Here is a 5403-nt window from a genome sequence, read left to right as displayed (position 1 = left end):
AGGGTAGAGAAAAAATTTCTCATGGGGGCCAGCCGAGTGGCTCAGTTGGTTAAGAGCGCAAGCTCTGAGCAATAAGGCCACCGGTTTGATTCCCACATTGGCCAGTGAGCTGCGCCTGAGCTGAACTGCCGCTGAGCTGGTGAAAGCGCGTGCTCTTAGCAGGAAGGTTGCAGGTTTGGCACCCGTATGGGATGGTGGGCTGTGCCCCCCTGCAACTAAAATTGAACATGGCACCTTGAGCTGAGCAGGCACAAGCTACCAACGGGCAGCAGTGGCCGGGTGACTCAGTGTGCAACAAGGTTGCCGGTTCGACTCCCGCATGGGATGGTGGACTATGTCCCCCTGCAACTGGATTGAAAGCGGCAACTGGACTTGGAGCTGAGCTTGCGCCCTCCACAACTAAGATTGAAGGACAACAACTTGACTTGGACCTGATGGGTCCTGGAAAAACACAATGTTCTCCTTCCCCAACTCGCCAACACTGTTCTCCTCCCCAATTCCCCAATAAAAATCTTTATAAAAACATAATAATTTCTCATGTTCAGCAGTAATTAATGTTTGATTTTAAAATTGCATGAATGTATCTTAATGATATACATTAAGGGAAAAGAATACATTTTAACATTTCTGTATAATTCATTTTTAGCACAAACAAGAATAACCTTATCAAGAAAAATAATACTAGGTACTCAAGCCCTCTGCCAAAAGCATGCTCTGCCAGATCCTCGGTCAGGCTAAGAAGCATCTAAGCTTGACCCCCCTTTTTGTATTTATTGGAGCTGGAGGTACTGGAGCAGCGCTGTGTATCTTGCACCTGGCACTGTTCAATCCAGGTGTCTGTTGGGACAGAAAGAATAACCTAGAACCCTGGAACAAACTGGGTCCCAGTGATCAATACAAATTCTACTCAGTGAATGTAGATTACAGCAAACTGAAGAGAGAAGGTTCAGACTTCTAAATGAAATATTTCACTATAAAGTTGCTTAGAATGAAGGTCATCCAGAAGCTATCCGCATAATTTCTCACTTAACCAGGAAATATTTTCCCTCCAAATGCATGAAATCACATTGGTGTATTGTGTTGGGGTTTATACTGATTAATAAATATCTGAAACTTGAGGAAAAAAAGAAAAATAACACTATAAATAAATAAACTAGGTAAATTTTAATACAAATTTTGGTGGCTCATATTACATCTTTATTAGGGGTTTTCTAATGCAGTTTAATCATTTTAATTTAGTTCTCAATCAGGGTGACACAGTTAAAAGAGCTGAAATATGATATATAATATTTCTATTATTGTGCCCTATGACTGACAAAAACATTTGTGGTCATTTACTTTTGATGTTCTAGCACTGTCTCATTTCTATGAAGAGATAACCTTTAAATTGCCACAATTTGCTGAACGCATACAGAGAACTACTTTATGGCTATGTGAAATAACCAGCATTCTGCTAACATTTAGTCACTTTGATTTAATTAAGAAAATACTTCAGCTATAGAAAATAGTTTTAAAAATAATATTGTATAGCTAGTTGATTGCTCTAGAGCTAGAAAAAGGAGTTATCTGCTTTTTATTAAAGGGCAAGTACTAAGTAGTTTAGGCTAGATTATGTTCTGTTTTTGTTATTATTGCTTGGCTGCTTTGCTTGTTTTTTAATCTCAGTTTGAAACAACAGAGATTTATTTCTTGGGCCAGCCAAGTGACTCAGTTGGTTAAGAGCGTGAGCTCTGAGCAACAGGGTCGCTGATTCGATTCCCACATGGGCCAGTGAGCTGCGCCCAAGCTGAGCTGCCACTGAGCTGCCAACAGGTGGCAGGATGGTTCAGCTGGTGAGAGCACGTGCTCCTAACAACAAGGTTGCCGGTTCGACTCCTCACAGGATGGTGGGCTACACCCACCTACAACTAACATTTAACACGGTACCTTGAGCTGAGCGGCCACAAGCTGCCGACGGGCAGCTGGATGGCGACTGGACTTGGAGCTGAGCTAGGTGCACCTCCACAACTAAGACTGAAAGGCAACTTGGCTGTTTCCCTTCCCCAAATCTCCAATAAAATCTTGAAAAAAAAGAAAAGATTTATTTCTTGTATATGCTCTGTGTACCACTCAGGTTGGTAGGGTAGCTGTGTTAATCATAGGTATTTAGAGACTTAGGCTGATGAGGGTTCCAAGTTCACAAGTGCTTCAGTATTTGACATGTCAGAGGAGGAACAGTCCTGGAGGGTCTTGCACCAGCAATTCAATGCTCAAGCCCCGAAATGTCACTTCTACCTATGACACATTGACTGAAGTAGTCACAAGACCACAGTTAACTTCAATGGTTGGAGTATGAAACAATATTCTCATGTGCCTCAAAGAAAAGGAGAAAAGAAATATTTATGCACCTTAATAATTTCAGCCCCATGACACAGGAGTCATGCATTCTCAATAAAAAGGCTACATCATTTACCAAAGTCATACTTCAAATTAAAAAAAACCTGTAAGACCCCCAAGAATATTCAATAATTGATAAAAGCTGAGACATATGAATACCATTCTGGGAGAGAGATCCGAGATGACGGAGTAGATAATACTGTGCTTGCCTCATCACATGAATACATTAAAATTACAACTAAATTATAGAACGATCAACCTGGAGAACCATCTGAAGTCTAGCTGAACAGAAGTTTTATAACTAAGGATATAATAAAGAAGCCACGTTGAGACTGGTAGGAGGGGCAAAGATGCAAAAATGGGCTGGACCCAAACCTCTGCATGGCGGTGGAAAATAGGGCTATCTCGGGCACAGAGGTTCCCCATGGAGGCGCAAGGGACTCTAGCCTCACACCAGGCTCCCCATCCCAGAGTACTGGTGCCAAGAAGAGGAGCCCCCACAACATCTGGCTGTGAAAAACAGTGGGGATTACAACCATCCAGGTGGAATGGACGGCTGCAGGAAAACCAGATGTCATTTTAAATGGCCCGCACACAGACTCACTCACAGGTACTTACCCTGGACTCTGGTGGAGGGACGGTGACTCAGGTGGTTTGGGAGGCATATGGGGTGGGGCACACTGAGGTGTGTGTAAGGGCTGGAAGACAGTCAGCATTTTCCCTATGTGGGGCCTTCCTCTGGTGCAGCCGGCAGGCTGGCACCATCTTTGCTGTGTTGAGCCCTCCCTCTCACAGCCAAACCTAAATCTGATTGGTCTGGTGAGCTCCACTGGGAACCCGTCCTGCCCTATATCTCCAATGCAGGAAGCACTTTCTTGGTAAGCAGCCAGCCCCACCCACATTACACTCTTGGAGAACTAATAATTAGAGTCCATGGGCCCCAAGCAGGCAGCACCTGGCCTCAGTGTGCTTTAAGACTTTTATTGAGTAGCTCCAGGCTCAGCACTGGCACCAAACCAAAGTCCACATTAATTTGATGAGCACAACTCCTCCCACTTCTAGTGACTACCTGAAATTGTGCCTCAACCAACTAGCATACTACATGAGGCTTTATCAGCAGCTGAATCTTAGGGGAGCCGGAAGCTGGCAGCAGGCCTCAAGGTACCCTGGCTTTTTGCCAGTTATTTCATGAAAAAAAAAAAAAGCTGGGATAGCAATACTTACACCAGACAAAATGGACTTTAAAACAAAAGCTATAACAAGAGACAAAGAAGGACCCAGTAATCCCACTTCTGGGTATTTATCTGAAAAACCCCAAAACACTACTTCAAGGGGATGTGTTCATCCATATGTTCATTGCAGCATTGTTTACAGTGGCCAAGATGTGGAGGCAGCCTGGGTGTCTGTCGATGGAAGAATGGATAAAGGGGAGGTGGTACATATATACAATGCAATATTGCTTGGCCAGGGAAGGGAATGGGTTCGTGCCATGTGCAGTGGCATGGATGGACCTGGATGGTGTTGTGCTGAGTGGAGTATGTCAGACAGAGAAAGACAGATGCAATGTGATTTCACTTATACATGGAATCTAAGAACAAAATAAACAAATAAAACAGAAACAAACTCATAGATACAGAAAACATTTTGATAGTTGCCAGATGGGAGGGGGTCGGGGTAGAGAAAAAAAGGGGGAGGGATTAAGAGGTACAAATTGGTTGTTACAAAGTAGTCATGGGGATGTAAGGTATAGCATAAGGAATGTAATCAATAATATTGTAATACCTATGTATGATTTCAGATGGGTACTAGATTTGTTGGGGTGATGGAGGGGGGTTGAGCACAGGGTGAAAAAGGTGAAGGCATTAAGAAGTACAAATTGGTAGTTACAAAATAGTCATGGGGATGTAAAGTAATGCATAAAGAATATAGTCAACAACAGGGTAATAACTATATATAGTGCCAGGTGAACACTAGACTATTCAGATTCAGATCACTTCTTAAATTATATAAATGTCTAACCACTGTGCTGTATACTTGAAGCTAATATAAAATAATATTGAATGTCAACTGTAATTGAAAAATTAAGAAAAAAGGGGGGGATAGGTGAAGGGGAATAAGAGGTTCACATTTCCAGGTATTAAATAAGTCATGGAGATGTAATGTACAGCATAGGAAATATGGTCAATAATATTGTGATCACGTGGTACAGTGTCAGATGGTTGCTGGACTTATCATGGTGATCACTTCTTTAGGTATATAAATGTTGAACAACTATGAAGTACACCTGAAACTGATATAATATTGTATGTTAGTTATATCTTTTAATTAAAACCTTTTTTAAAAATAAAATAAAGCCATTCTGCAAAAATGTGTGTATCTGTATTTTATTATTTTTGTATGCCTTATGACTGACTTAAAAGCATATATATCTATATATATGGATATAGATGTAGATAGATATTAAATATATATATGTATTCTATATTTGGAGCTGGATTGAGTTGGGGCTAGACATACAGGTGCTCAGCAGGAAAATCTATTACAAAAGAGACCTAAAATGTCAATGAAAATCAAAGATTTGGAGAAAATGTATTTTCCAGTACTCCTCTTTGGAAGTATACTGAAAAGAATTACTAGATCTATTTTATTTTGACAAGCCACTTAGGATGAGACTGCTGCAGTCTTCTTTTTTTTTTTTATTCTTCTTCATTTAACATCCTTATTTTTTTCCAGCGTGACTGAGGAATGATTGACAAATAAAAATTGTATATACTTAAGGTGTATAATGTTATACTTTGATATATGTATACATTGTAAAATTATTACCACAGTGAAGCTAATTAACATATCTATCACCTCATATAGTTACCATTTTTTTCCTCCAGTGAGAACACTTAATATCTACTTTCTTAGCAAATTTCAATTATACAATATATTATTATTAACTATAGTCACCATGCTGTACATTAGGTCTCCAGAACTTATTCAACTTATAACTGAAAGTTTGTACCCTTTGATCAATATCTC

The 5403-nt window shown here is 40.4% G+C and overlaps 1 pseudogene; it reads left to right on the top strand.

Moving 5' to 3' along the window:
- Positions 1 to 709: 709 nt before the first annotated feature.
- On the top strand, positions 710 to 958 carry LOC109396245 (cytochrome c oxidase subunit NDUFA4 pseudogene; annotated as a pseudogene).
- Positions 959 to 5403: the final 4445 nt, after the last annotated feature.

The sequence above is a fragment of the Hipposideros armiger genome, unplaced genomic scaffold (genome assembly GCF_001890085.2).
Source record: "Hipposideros armiger isolate ML-2016 unplaced genomic scaffold, ASM189008v1 scaffold_510, whole genome shotgun sequence".
Classification (NCBI taxonomy): Eukaryota; Metazoa; Chordata; class Mammalia; order Chiroptera; family Hipposideridae; genus Hipposideros; species Hipposideros armiger.
This window is presented reverse-complemented; position numbering and strand designations above follow the sequence as displayed.